This window comes from Stegodyphus dumicola, chromosome 12 (assembly GCF_044657685.1).
Source record: "Stegodyphus dumicola isolate Sdum_Otavi_A_Nest chromosome 12, ASM4465768v1".
NCBI lineage: Eukaryota > Metazoa > Arthropoda > Arachnida > Araneae > Eresidae > Stegodyphus > Stegodyphus dumicola.
This window is the reverse complement of record NC_140779.1, coordinates 115,693,315-115,709,307: the sequence shown is the minus strand read 5'-3', so window position 1 is coordinate 115,709,307 and position 15,993 is coordinate 115,693,315. Positions and strand designations below refer to the sequence as shown.

Genomic DNA, 15,993 nt, shown 5'->3' with positions numbered 1-15,993 from the left:
TGTCCATGGCGGGATGCTATGCCTGAAATTAGATACTCTCGGCACACTCTTGACACTGTGGATCTCGGAATGTTGAATTCCCTAACGATATCCGAAATGGAATGACCCATGCGTCTAGCTCCAACTACCATTCCGCGTTCAAAGTCTGTTAATTCTCGTCGTGCGGCTATAATCACGTCAAAGCCTCTTCGGATGAATAACTTGAACACAAATGAAAGCCCTGCCAAAGCACTTCGCATTTATACATTTTCTACGCGATACTACTGCCATCTGTATATTTGCATATTGCTATCCCATGATTTTTGTCACTTCAGTGTAAAATAAAATACAAGATATAAAATGGTGATATGCAAGTACTAATATAATATGAAGTACTAATTGAAATATATAACGATACAAATGCATGCTATAATGAAATAAAAATAACGAAAAGTTAGTAAAATAAGAGCTTTAAACAATTCTCAAGTATGAGCAAAATCAATAACCTGTAAATCTTCATATACAGATGTCCTTGAATTCATGGGTCAGACTTTAAGGGTAGGTAAACTATATAAAAAGAAGCATTCTTTTCTGTAGCAATGTGAGTTCGGAAATGAAATGTATAGGCGGAAAAATAAAAACTGCCAAGGAGATGGGGGAAAAAAACTTTTACTTCCTTGTACGAAGTAAAGGAAGTATTGTAATCATGAAAAATTCCGGGAGTTATATTTCAATGAAAATATCAGTTTTGACCTCTACTGAATGCAATTTAACGATGTTTTTGCGTACGTAAGGACAGAATAAAGGCTTCGTTCTCCCCAAGCGAATTATAAAACTGATTTAAAATGGATTCAGAAGAGATTTTTTTCCTTGGCGTCTGTACGTATGTACGTATATACAGCCACTATGTTACTCGGCTCCGTGAGCTCAGTTTTTCTTGTTCTTATATGTTGGTATAGTGCCCATTTTTTTTGCGTTAAAATGATTGAATGTGTTTCTCTTATCTTTCGGTTAAGGTTTTTACGCTTTAGTTAATCTGCATGCGATAGTTGTAGAATTATTAACAAATTAAAAGTTGTTTAAATGTGCCTAAACCTAATTTTTCTTTACCATAGCAGTCATATTTGTTTATATTTAAATTTTAGCAGAATAGTGTATTCAGTTTCTGCACCTTTAGTGTCTCTTTGCCGAGTGGGACAAAAATTAAACTTTCATTTTTGTGCATCTCCTTTGTTACCTGCTGGCCGAATTGCTTGTTTTTTGCGTAGAAACTCTAATTTTAATTGTAAAAATTGTTTTTTTTTTTCTGTGATTTTCAATTTTTAATGAATTTTTAATGAAGCTATTTTGATATTTTATGTATTTTTGTCTTGTCGCGAACTGAGAACAGAATTAATTGAATGAGAAATATATGTCTACTGAAATTCGAGGAAATAAAGTCCTTCGTATTAGCAGTAAATAATGTCGCTAGTTTGTGTCGGACAGAGGAGAATGTTTACGAGTAACGCATGCGCATTAGGTAAGCGACGCTGAATCGCCTGTGTAAAACTGCTTCCCTTTTTTTTTTTTTTTTTTTTTTCGGGGTTTAATTTCTTTTATACATCGTTTTAGATTTATTACAATATTTGAATAGAAGATTTGGCAGCGATTAGATACTTCTTCAGATGATATAATTTTTGTGCATTCTGAGTTATAAAATGAATGAGATGTAACGCTGTTAAGTGAACCTAACGCCAGAGTTTCATTATGGTAAAGAAATGTAGCGTGCTTGAGAGGGTGTATTTATTCTATTGTGGTTTATGCACTATCGGTGAAGTAGATTTAATTCAGTTCAATAAGTTTAAATGCAGGAAAAAATACGTATAGTTTAATATTCCGTACAAGGAAGTCATGTAGTATACACATGAGATTTTTTTACATAATACTATAGAATGTGCACAAATATACCACCATCAATATCGATACAGGCCTGTTAGCGTCTAGCAAGTGCTTGGCGTACCCTCTCGGAGATGCCAGGTGTTTTACGAACAGTTTGCAGCAACGACTGAAAGTTTTTCATTCATTTTCGAAACTTCAGTTTCGAAATTCAAAATTCGGGGTTCTAGATGGACATGTTCGGGTGGAGGACTACGTTATTCAGAATTTGATGACCCTAAGTACCATCTTTTTTTTACAGCGCGAGAAACTTACATATACTATTCACGCAGATTTCTTTTATTATTCAATTTCTTTAAAAGTTATATAGACAGATAATATTTCGTGGCAACAATTTGGAAAGTGATTCAGACATTTGAAGTGATACGCCGCCAAATGGCTTTCGAGACTAATAACCCATGCGTACCCTAATGCACTTTTTGCGTACCCTAATGCTTCCACCAAGAGTTTAGGCACTTTGAGTGGCTACTATGAACACTAAGCTCTACAAGTTTAAAATTGTGTCTTAGATCGTTATTCTTCATATTGTTACTAAACGCCCAGCAGCGGTAAGATAGCTTTCCCGCAAAGCAGGATTAGGGGGTGCCAGAAAATGTCAAGGGAAGGCAGAATTGCCATATTTCGCACAAAATCGCCCTGTTCTCCATCCATCTAGAACGAATTCTTACCGGTTTGCCCCAGAATGTTCTTCAAGGCAGGCCAAAAACTATATAAACCCTACCTGTACGCGAAGCAGGGCTATATCGTAGTGCAAAGAGAGAGTGCATCGTGGCGTTGAGGTTATTGAGTGCATCGTGAGTTGTAGCGTGGAGAGTCTCGAGAGTACGTTGAATTCCGAGAACGACTGAACCGAGTCGGGAGCTACCCTCTAGTGCTTTGCCGTGAAGCTGTCTTCACCGTTATAGCATGATAGCTTGAAGGCTATGTTGCTGATTGTTTCAGAGTGTTTATCGAAGTTTTTCGACGACTGCAAACGCGATTTTGGAATTGTCTTGAGTAATACTAGCTAAATAAATTGTGCTTTGGTACTTCTTCAAGTGTTGCCATCAGTCGCTCCAAATCCATGAAACCGTAGAAACGCAATAATATGTTAATTTCAGATTTTATTCAGATAATATCGTTAATCTTTAGACTTCATCTTTTTAATAATTTTTAAATCAGTTTGTTGTCCACAAACAGCAGCTGCATTACCAACTATCAAAAATAAGTTTGCTATACTATATTTATATAACATAGCGTCAGTTACTATATATTATGCAACCAATACTGCATAAAAGTTTTTGGACTGTAACTAATAAAGTTATTCTTCTGAAATTTTTTCAGAATCACAGTTTTAATTGCTTTTATGCTTAAAACCGCCCAGACCGTAAAGTGGTTAGTGATTCTGACTGTCGTACCGAAGGGACCGGGTTTCGAATCCAAGAGAAGGCATGGATGTAAATTGTCTCTCCCTTCATAGGAGGAAACGGTGGCCCACACTATTAGGTGCCTTTATAAGAAAGTAATACGGCTTCCAGCCTTAGTAGTAGCTGTCACATTTAACGCTTATTGCCCATCCCTAGATATAAAAAAGTATGTTTAAAACATGTTTAGCAGATATTTTTTTTTTTTTTTTTTTTTTTTTTTTTTTGTTTCTGGCGTGTTGCGTACCTTACGAATTGTATCAAAGCTTAACCGAGACGAATCCATCGTGAAAATTGATCGTTATCGTCATTGGTAATGGTATGTTTCACATTAGATAAAAATCGTTTAGAACTCAGTGAACTCCAGGGAATTTTCAAATGTTACATTACAGAGCAATAAAATAGCGGGAATTCTAAGAAATGAAAGATACTAAAAAAATAAGGTTACTTCAAACTAGTAAAATATAGAACTTATAGACATGTTTAACATACAGTTACTGCTTAACAGAAGAATTTCATGATTGTTTATGGCATAAACTGTTTCCAAGACTTGCATATCTTACAAATTGAACCAAGAAACAAGTTTTAGTTTACATTATTGAATCGATCATTCGGTTTCCAAAACTATTTACCGAAGACAGAAGTTTTTAAGATCCTTAGTAAAGCTTCCCGGTCTATTCATTACACGAAGGAAATCATATTCGAAAGCATGTGATTCTGACGTGTACTATCTACCAACAAGTGATTGGACACCTGCGATAGAAAAGAAAAACAAAAGTTATTCATATTCAATAGTTGTTACAGCCTCCACGATCGGCAGTTACAGCTTGAACCCTCCGGGTACACTTTTCACAAGTCCTTGTATAATGGTAATTGGTATTTCTTTGTAACCCTTAAATCGGGACCATTTCTTCTTAGATGTTCTCGATAGGGTTCAGGTTTGGGCTGTGGGCAGGCCAGTCCGTTCGGTTAACCCCATTGTGACCAAATCAATCATAGCAGATCTCGCAACGTGACATCTGGCGTTGTCGTCATGAAAGTAACACGGGTCCAACCCATAAAACTGCTGCAACGTAGGAAGCACATTGTCATCCAAAATAGTGCAGTAGGCATCGTCGTTGAGCTTACGTCTGAATTTGGATCTAGGTTCCAAGTCCATACCATCCCAGACCATAATTCCGAAATTTACTGTGGATACAGTGCATTCTAACAGGAGGCGTTCATTCAGCAGATGTCAAACCCAGACCTTGCCATCCGAACGGCAGGGGTGAACCTTCATTCGTGGCTTCAAAAAACCTGTTTCTACTGATCTACGGTTCAGTGCCGACGTGCTTTTTCACCAAATTAACCGAGCAGCGCGAATGGACTTTGTGATCAGAAGCTGATGGGCGGTAGGATGATAATGAAAAACAAGCAGTTGTGCTTCTTTACGGATAGTATCCATCGCAAAAACGCTCTGGAATGCCTATTGAAACTCCTTGAGTATGTCAATCATCGGTTAGTTGCGATTCTTCCGAATTTCTCTGGACAACACCCATCGGTCTCTATCTCCCAGTTTCGTGGGTCTGCCAACTCGTTGCACATTTAAAGAATCATCGCTGACTTTCCATTTCTGAATCGCATTGGCCACTGTCGATTTTGGATAATTCATCCCGTTAGATATACCCTTTAAGGATACGGGTAAAGGCAATGGAAGAAGGATAGAAAGGTCTTTATATACCGACTCTAAACACGTCTGGCACTGCCGATTGCAATAAACAAGGCAAGTGCACATTTAAATGTTATAGTAGTCTTACATACAAAATTCCAACGTTTAGCGACAAAGCGTTTTTCCGTTATGCGAGTTGCATACAAACGTACGTACGCACAGAGGTCGCAAAAAATATCCCTTGTGAATCCATTTTAAATCCATTTTATAATCCGTTTTGGAAAAAGTGTTCTTTATTCTTTCCGTACGTACAGACCTCACGCAAAAAAAATCGTCCAAATGGATATCGGTCAAAATGATATTTCGATTGAAATATGATACCCGAAAATTTTTCGGATTACAAAGCTTCTTTTACTTCGTACAAGGAAGTCAATTTAGGCTCGGTGAAAAGGATAAGTCATTACTCTGAGAATGAGTAAAAATTCCAAGAAAAGAAATATCTTGTAATGTTATTCTTTAGTATTTTTCTGAGAAAATAAGAGAGTTTTAAATTCACCAATTTCGAATTAGTTAACTTTAGCGTGAGTAATAACTTTAACTATAGCCAGTTCGTTAGTTACCCAGCATTATAAATGCACATACGCAAAAGGAAATAAAGCATGAAGTTGATGTACGGTTGTAATCGTTTTAACAACAAGGAAATTTTTAGAAGAAGTTGTATAAGAGTAAATTTGTAAGAAATAAATTATGAAAAAAAAATCTAAAATAATGTCAAACATTCATGTTTATTTTAAATATTAATTCCTATCCTTGCTCTTCATGAAAAAGTCGAAGATCCTTGATTTATAGTTATTTCAGTTAGTTCGAGATTAATGATCTAGGTTCTGTTTTGGAAATAGTTATTCTTTCAAATCGAAGTGTTTTACTGGTTTGCAATAAAATAATACATCAAATTCGGCTAGTTCGCCGCAGACAAACTGGTCGATATTTCACATGGCTCTTTTCAAAATTAATGAGCTTCTATCTCATTTATCTCAATATTCGTTCGTAAAAAATATATCTCAACAGCTTTTTTAGACTGATGATGTCACAAAAATCGAACGATAAAAAATAAATAGTGAAAAAAAATATAAGGGCAGAATATAAATACGAACGATTTTCAAGACATGGAGTTTTTGAGAAAGGATCTTGTACATGAAAAGATGTAAAAGAACGGAACGCAATCAAAGTAAACTATTGGTTGCAATTCGTGCTATGTTGTGAGTAATAAAACAGCCGCAGTTTGAAACGACGCCCGTACATACATTACATATCGCAGGCCCTTGCTGACTGTTAAGCTACTAACCCAATCTTCAGAGAAAAAGATCACGGGAGAAGCGACTTTCTCCTACACCTCTATCCCTACCACTAACCTCTCTAGAGGACCTTTAGCCCGTCATGTATTTTGAGTACTTCCTTCACGCGCAGACAGTATATGCTTACAAATATCGATATGTTCTCCAGGATTCGAATCTGCGCTTATCGATACGGCAATCAGCGTCAATAATCATTATGCCGTCAGCATGGCTGATTAATATAACCCATGTTACCCATGTACCATGCAATATAACCCATGTACTTATGATTTTATTACTACCTATATTTGATTTTTGGTAAGTAAAATATCTATATTTGATTGTAAGTGTGATCTTAAACTCAAAACTCAAATTGCATGCACAATCTGAAAGCAGCTGACGATGTGGAATTTTATTTAACAAACTGATAGTGAATTTTGCTATACATGCATACATACGTACATGCTACGTACATATATACATACATATATACGTACGTAGCATGTACGTATGCATGCATGTTTTTAAATATATACTTAAAAGTTTTTAAATACACACATATATCCATAATAAATAATGTCCGCGAACATCCACTGTTTTGCAACCAACCGTTGCAAAGACGTCTTTATTGCGTCTTTGTAGATGAGGTTTTTGTCGCATAGACGTCGTTATTGCGTCTTTCGCAGGTGATATTTTGGTTGTGAAAGCATCGTTTCACGACGTCTTAAAGACGCTTAAATGTTCTCAAAATTCCACCTTTTTGCAACAGCTGTGAAAATGTCCTTATTATGTCCTTGTGTTACATATTGATTTATGCAGAAAAATAAGCTTAATAATTAATATATTTTTCTTTTTTTAAATTTTTGTATTCCTTGTATTTTCTAAAGTTTAAATATTTTATCATTTCCTGAAAACTAGAAGATAATACAATTTTCTCTTTAGACTAAATATGCATAATCAATAATAGCCTTAATTATTTTCAGTTTTTTAAAGTTTTTAAATACATACATACATACATATGAATGTATATAGTGTTTTTATTGCAATAGAGCTCTAGAAAATGCTACATTAAAATACTGACTGAAATATTTTTTCTTATAATAATTCATAGTTTTAATTGAATTTCTGTTCCTTGGAGACGGTATATGAAAAAATTTAAAAATTTTCTAATAATAAATTTCTAAAATTTCTAATAATATATATATATATATATATATATCGGGTTGGTAAAAATGTAATTTCGGTTTTGCACTGTGAAATAAAACTAATTTTTGTTCTATACAAAAAAAAGGAACCTTAATAAGTCAAATATCTTCCATCATGTTCGATGTCCTTTTGCTATCTTTCTGATATCTCCATGATTCAAAGCTCATAGAACTTTTGGTTTTTATCAGCAAATGACTCAACCATGTGCGATTTGAGGTCATCGTTATTACTGAAATATTTGCTATTTAAGATGTTTTGTAAACTTCGAAATAAATGATAATCCCGATGGTGAAATTTTGAGACTATATGGGAGGATGCGACATCACTTCCCAAACACCCTTCAGTACAATACGTGTTGCTAAAGATGTGGGAGTTCTCTCATTGTTACGATGGAACACGATTCCTTTTGATTGCTTCCTCTCATTTCATAAGTGATAAGCAGAAAATTCTGAGCTTATCATTTGTTTGCTTGAAAGCAGCACAAAAAAAAAACAACATCTTTGTAATCTCATCGAATTTCATCGTGATCATTTTTTGATCCAGCTTAGCTTTCGGTATGATTTGTGCAAATTCATCATGCTTGTACCATGATCTTTTTAGATTATTGTTATAGTACACCATCCATTTTTCGTCGCCAGTGATATTTCGTCTAAAAAAGTTGACTGCATTACGTTTGAAATGCGTATCGCAAATATCTATTCGTTGTGTTTTAAGTGAATTTCTTTCGATTCATGCGGTACCCAAATATCTAGCTTTTATCTAGCCCCAGACATTTTATGTTATTTTCAGCTATTTCATGTGATACATTTTACCCTTGTGCAATCACTCGCACAGTTATATGACGATTCGATTCAATTACCATGGCTTTAATTGGTAGGCGCGTAAAATACCATCGACAGTAGGTAAGGCAGACACTTGAAAGATACCTCGCCGGGACGAGCGCGTGCGATCAGCCAAAAGGTTATACAGAGTAATACTGACATGAGGTCCAATTGATTTTGTCTAATCAAAACACTCGTGCCCAGAGATTCGGAGCTCTGCTGCATGTATTAGTTCAAGACTTGCCACAGTTATTCAAGTAGTAAGTTACGATCCAAAGAACCATAACTGATTTAATAAGTCATTCGCGGTTTCGCATTAATACGGCATGTTCCTATACCATGCATGGCTTAATCTTTGAGATAAGCATATGACTACTGGCAGGATCAACCAGGTAGCTTTCTGTCATCATCAGCTTCAGACGTTTGGCCAGAACGTTAGTGATCTTCAAGGGAAAAAACTTCAGAAAGTTTTAAAACAATTCCTGCACATACGTTCTGTTAAGTAATCAACAGCATAAGCTTCAAGCATGTCTTTATGAGCCTCAGCCATTTACATGCCTTTATGAAAATAAAAAAAGTGTATCGAAAATGTTTACTTTTACATCCCATGTTACAACTGGCCACAAACTAACAGTTATAAAGGGAAAATACAGAAAATGTATTTATGTAACATAACTCTATCTATTTGTGGAAGGCGAAATTACTTTCTTGCCAATCAATATATATAAATATGTATGTATGTATATAATAAATAATATAATAAACTAAAGAAAGGATTCTAAACCGAAATTCAATTATGCGATGTAAACTGCAATAATTGATGGCAGTATTAATAAACTAAATCAATCAATATATATTTAATTTAAACTAAGTTCAACATATATTTAATTTGAAATAAAATGAAGGCAATAAATGAATTACTCTGCAAAAGCAATAAACCTTTGTAGAAAAAATAAGATAACGTTTTGAATTTTGAAATTCCGTAAGTGCAAAAATGCAAAAGTGGTAGCAAAAAAATTAAAAATTAAAGAAATATTTTCTCACTTTATGGGGTCGTTGTATCGAAAGAATTAAATATATCAACCTATTTCTGAGTTCATAATGACAGAAATTTACTAAATTTAAAACTTCAATAAACTAAAAAACCAATTAAATCTTCATCAGAAAGAAATGTTATGAGAAAGGCATGTTGCCCAAATTTATAGAAAGCTGATATCTGTTACAATGCATAATTGCAAAAACATTATCAATACATTGTTTCATGGATTTTAACACAGAATACAAAGTTATGTATGTATTTGCTGACGAATTGTTCGTGTCCGAGCTGTGAACTGAGAACCGCTACAAGCGCTCATTAATACTTTACGAAAGCCCACCGGGATTTTCAGCTAGAAAATGTGCTTAAATTACATAAATGCTACTTACTTTGGCAGCCTTAATTTTCTTGTTTATTTAAAAGTACGAGTTTGCGCTACACATATACAGGCTGGTTCAAAACTATATGTCAAAAATGTAAAGGCAGGTAAAGGGGACCTGAAAAAGCAGATTTCGTATAGGACGCATTTATGGTAATGACGCATCAAAGCGCTAATAAGTAAAGCAGTATGAATCACAGGAAACTGAAAAGACAAGTAAAGGTAAAAAATTATTATCAGTTTACAATAGGTGCTTGAAAGACCGGCCACCAACAGCGATACAAGATTCACAGTGGCGGTGCATGGATCGGCGTACTTTAGAAAGACGTTAAGCATGTCGAGCACCTGTCCAGCAGCAACACACAAGCGAGAAACAAGATCTTTTGCAGATGTGACGGGATTCCCGTACATGAGTCCTTTAATATGACCCAAAATAGAAGAAATCCAAGCAGGTTAAATCAAGAGAACGCGGTGGCCAGGGAACTGACCCTCCACGTCGTATCCAATGATGGCCGTAGACAGCGTCCAGGTGATACCTGACGTTCCCGCTGAAGTGATCTGGGCTCCATCGTACTGGAACCACATTCGTCTGTGAACAGCTGGTTTAGATGAGACTTCCCTGTAAAATAGCTACTTGTTCATTCTTTGAGCAGTTAATTCATTTTCTTGTGCAGCCCCCTACATGAAATACATGTCGGAAGCTCCGTATTGGTGTAACGATGCTGTGTAGGCAAGCCTCCACATTATTCAGCGTCAGGTGTGCTATCCGCAACCGCTCAAGAACAACAACGAAAGAGATTGCAACAACCGGTTTCTCGCTTCTTCTGCTGCTGGCGTTCGAGGGTGTAGGACGGGCTTCGGTCTGTCCTCTCCCTAGCCAATGCAATGTGCCTTTTTTTTTTTTTTTTTTTTTTTTTTTTCTGCTTCCTTCGATGCTGAAAATCCTTTTTAGTGAGATTTTTACATGAAGATTTGAAGATTCAAGAAAATAATTACTCCTGTTTCCTGTACATTGTTGCAGAAAATAATTTTTGTTCAGCTTCTTCCTCTTTTCGAGAACTCTTCGCGCGCACGTGTTTGTGAGATCTGAAACTTCCTGATTTAAAAAAGAAAAAGCAGAAATACTAGTATTAATCGAATACGCTTAATGACTGCCGTCAAAATTCGATTGTCCCTTTTACACCAAGACTTTGTTTGGAGACGATGGAGAAAGATTAACTTTACTCTCAGTGCAACGTTATTCTGGTATTGATGCGCATCACTCGTGCTTGATGTTCAAATTTATTCATCTGTCTGGTTGATAATTTTATTTATATTAATGCTTATTTCAATTTCAAAGATGAAGAATAAGATATAATTGATTTGGTAACATACAGTTGTCATACTTTGGAGAAAGTACTTTGATTTCATATTTCCTTCTAGATCACACTTCTTGATCTGCACGTGAGTAAGTATTTATGGGTTATTGCTACACAACGCGATTTACTAAGTAAGCAATTCATTTATTTACCTTTGCTAATCCTCACCGCAACCACCATCTATTATAACAGATGCCTGCTGCTCGAGATCGTGCGGAAAATGAAGAATCCAGCTAGTACAGCGCTTATACGCCGTACTTATCAGCGTTCTCTACCGGATCAAAGCGGCATTACCGCACACACTTTCCTATACGAAATCTGCTTATTTAGTCCCCCTCTACCAGCCTTTATATTTTTGACGTATAGTTTTGAACCACCCTGTATACTTACATTAAAATTCTCTCAAATGTTCCGTAGTTTGGAAAAAATCGGTGAACCCACTTCGCGTGCTTTCGTTTTGAAATTTTATCCATATCTCAAATACAAACATTTAAGAAAATTTAATTTTCGGAGACAGAGATAAGTCATTTTAGTGTAAAATTAATTTTCGTTCTCTTTTGTTGACTTTATTAGAAAGCGTTTTAATTTGAAGGTCATTTATGTTTAAAGATTAATTTTTATTGATTCTTAATAAGTAAATTTCTGATGAATTGGCATTTTCATGTACGATGCCACTAAATTTATTCTGCAATCTTACAGTATGAATTTTCTGGCTACTTTTTCGTTTTTCTGAAAAATATGCTAATATTGAAAACTGTAGTTAGATGTTTGGTGATAAACATCCTTAAGGAACAGTAAAGGAAATCAAATGCTGTTTTTTTGTGTATTGCTTTTTGTATTGTTCTTTGCATAATATTAAAAGAAGCATATTTACATTTATTTTCTTTGTATTTCAGTAACTGCTGTATATGGACTATGGTCTGATCTATCATTCAACATAGTTTCTCGTACAGGTAAGCTGCTATTTTTTAACTATATAGCTGAAAATTATGAAAGAATGAAAATTTTGAAAGTATTAAGCGTCATGAAAGTATTAAGCGCTTCTCAGACATCAAGTGGAATATTAAATTCCTGTGTATAACGAAGTGTTAAGTTGCACTTTTAATCGATTTATCTTTCTCATTTTACGCTTAAGCTGTATAAAAGCTGGAAGCTTAACTGGACTTTTAAAGAAGAAATATACTTTTTAACATTTAGGGCCCACCAGTGGCCGAGCGATGAAATTGCTGAACACTGGTAGTTTGTTCGCGGGGTTCAAATCGCGCGAACGGGCTGACTGCATGGACGTTTTCGTAGTTTTCCCCCATGTGTCACGAGTATACAAGCAAGTTCTATTAAAACGACCTCCACGAAGGCATCCATTTCTTTAGCCCTCAAGTGTTTTGCCATAATCAAACAAACGAAACCAAACCTTTTAAGATCTAGTTAGAATATTTAAGAGATTTTTAAGTACATTAAAACCCAAAATGCAATTTTAAAAACTTTTATGCTATTTAATATAAATAAAAAGCTCGTAGTGCTTTAGAAGTAAAAATTTTTAAATATTTTAATATTAATAATAGTAAAATTGGTTAATAAGGCGAGTAGTCATTCCTGATGGCAATGTAGGCTTTACAGCGATGTTTTTGCAGTGTATTAGATTGCCCAAATGGGTAAAAGTTATCCGCGATAGGTAAAAGTTATCGTATGCAATGTCATTGCTAAATACTCACATAACTGATGATTCTTCACAAATATCCTCCTTTAAAAAATATACGTTGTTTATACCAAGAACCCCTTTTGCGCGCTAGTTATACGCAAGTATCGTTACTACTACAATCGTTAACTAATGCGATGCGGCGGGCATTTACTGGGAGCTGGATATAACAGACATTAGCCAGTGGGAAGGATTTAATGGATGCCGGATTTAAACGGTGCTAGTCCGTATGAGGAACTCTCCGGATACCGGACGTAAACAGCTCTAACCACTATGAGGCACTTAGTGGATGTCGAATGTAAGAACTGTCATTACAGTTATATAACAACCGTCACTTTTAGAGACATTAAAGGAAATTTTGAAGCTGGAGTACATGTAAAATGAGAAATGCCTTCTCGGAGGCTCGAACCTAGACCTCTCAAATACGCGCCGATTGTACTACAGTTACACTACGAAGACTTTCATGAAGGAGGGAAAAAAATTTTCCTTTTAAAGGGCGACTGGGGATTACGACTCCCAATTGCGAAATTGTGGTAGGACGAATTATTGTCCATCACCTTTTAGTTCGGGTGCCATTGTAAAGCCATTAAGATATATATTTTGAAGCAGGAGTACATAAAAAATGAGAAATGCTCTCGCCGAGGCTCAAATCTGAACCTTTTGAACACGCGCCGAGTGAACTACCGTTAACCACGAAGGCATGCTGGAAGGAAGGAGAAAATAGTCGGATATCAGTGTGGGATTAGTAAATGACGTATATCAAAACTGAAAGTCAGTGTGAAGCATTTAGAGGATGCGGAAAATAAAGCTGGTATCTGAGAAGAGGTAAACCAAGAAAGTTTAGTCAAACGTAAATAATAAGGTATTTGAACTGGGACACGAACTGATAAGAACTCTGCAGATTTATTTGTAAATTTGCCTAAAAGTTTAATTCATTTTACCTGCAATGGGAGCATTTATGGGGCATTCGAAAAACAATACCTCAGAGAATTTTTCTGTTGTTTATTAGAGAGAAATTTTTATATTCTTCCTGAGCTTTTTTAAACTAAAGGCATATTATATGTGGTTAATTTAACGTTAACTTACTTAAATTCGAGATACTTTGAAAGTAATTTCAAAGCAACTGAAATAGAATGTTCGCAGTAAAAGGAATTATTTTCCGGTTACTGTTCTATTCAGCTTTTCTTTCCTTCTTTTGCATTTCTAATCAGCCTTGCGTGCAGTTTGTCATTTACTCTTTAAAAATTGCTTCGGTACTTCGAAACAGGAAGTATACTCTAAAGATTCGGAGAAAGTTCTGAATACATCTGCACGAAATCTTTCTCTAGTCTTTTCAGAAGTTTTAGATATTAACTAAACTTTAGCTTGCTAAAGCAGGTCACATAGATACATACCGAACTTACGCTAAACTGGTCGGCTGATGAATCTCTATTAAGTAAATAGATAATTTAATTCGGAATCTATTCTTCACGCTGGACAATACAACTGCGCAGCTTAAATTAGGATTTTAGTGCAAACTTAATAAATGAGAGGTATAGTACCGCTTTGATTGGATGTGTATCATTTTCTTTGTACTGTAACACAGATTATAACGGAATTTTGATTTCATTTGCGAAATAATATTCTTACAAAAGCAGATATGGCAGATAGATTGGATGGCCTATATGTTTGCTTCATGTTTAGCGTGAAATATGTAATTTACTGGTAGTCATAATTATATGTAGCTTTAGTCAATGATTTTTGATCGAAATTATCGCCAAAAATATTCTGCTAGATTTCTGATTGTGTAGTATTCGATTCCTTGAATTATAGTAAATTAGAAAAGCTTACAATCTCTTCAGTTGTAAAAATCTGTTCAATTTTACCAAAAGTTATAATAATCAGAAACAGCTGAAAATTACAGTTAATTTATTTTTAGAGAAATTTCAGAACCAGACACTGGATTTTTATTAATATCTTACGCGTCATTATTTCATTCTTTATGAAAAATCTGACTATGAATACAAACGAAATTCAGCAGTTCTTTTCTCTCAGATAAATAACAAAAGTAACATTTTTATCTGGAACTAATATGTTTTATGCATATTGAGCTTGAAGAAAATTGTCTTTAAGATACATTAATGTTTGTTTCAATAATAATAAGGTTAAAAGGAATATTTATGATATATTAAATTTTGTATCTTATAACATAATTTTAAGTCAAAAGATAGGTATGCGGTCCGCGGAGCCAGCCAACGCTTGCAAATTCATTCGAAAGAGGTAAATTACTTGATTTCGCCACCGAAGAAGTCATTTGTGAAGTAAAACATTTCACTCCCTTGAAACGGACTCAAGTTCTGTTCTAAGACAACAGGTAGCTTTCTACTCACACTTATGACTCGAACTATAGATGTCGCCACAAGCAAGCCTTTGTTAAAACACGAAAGCGTGCAATAAATCAACGACCGGCCTTCGTGGCCTCTACGTTAAACATGGAGGTAGGAAGTAGGTTCCTACCTCCATGACGTTAAAGCGGGGGTGAAGCTGCGCTATGGGTAATTAAGCGACTTCACATAAGGATTGGTAACTGATTAGTTGCGATTTGTTTAGGTTACGTATTAGTTACTGCGTATAGAACTAATCCACATTTATTATGAATCTTTCAGAAGCTCTTTTAATAAAGATAACAATATTTAAGGCGCAGAAATAATTATTGTAAACACAGTTATTGTGTTCTCATCATATGAGGATCCTGCTAACGGAAAGTACATCTTAAGTCGAGAGCTTAAGAACATTCTTATAAGTTGTTATTTAGAAACAATATGCAAACTGAATTAATCAGCCCGTATTAACTTTCTGTTGCCTTATACATTTCCTGATTCGTTGTAGTTGAAACGGTATCATATGAGCAACAGGATCATTGGTCTGTCAGGATACCTGAAATCTACAGGCTTTGATGACATATACAGTGTAGATCGCTAAAATCTCTTGACGCTGGTCCGTGAAGTTATGACTTTTGTATTCTTCCACTGACTTTCCTTCCACTGAAAGCTTGGGAACCTACATTGAAAATAAAATGTTTAACATCTGCCTTCGCGTTGGCATATAAATCCCCCATCGCACAATTAGATGCGTAATTGTTTACTAGTCAAGACAAAGGCATAAACAGACATATAAGAATATACTTCTCGTATTATTCAGCAAAATTTTTAAATTTTA

At 35.1% G+C, this 15,993-nt stretch overlaps 1 protein-coding gene across 10 annotated transcripts in view; it reads left to right on the top strand.

The window, feature by feature from the left end:
- Positions 1 to 15,993, top strand: part of LOC118181291 (FMRFamide receptor-like) — a 647,035-nt gene that overhangs the window by 386,965 nt on the left and 244,077 nt on the right. For all 10 annotated transcript variants that reach the window (XM_085806839.1, XM_085806834.1, XM_085806838.1 and 7 more), the window contains one exon: positions 11,996 to 12,052. The gene's annotated coding sequence lies outside the window, so the exon portion shown is untranslated. The remainder of the gene's footprint in view (positions 1 to 11,995; positions 12,053 to 15,993) is intronic.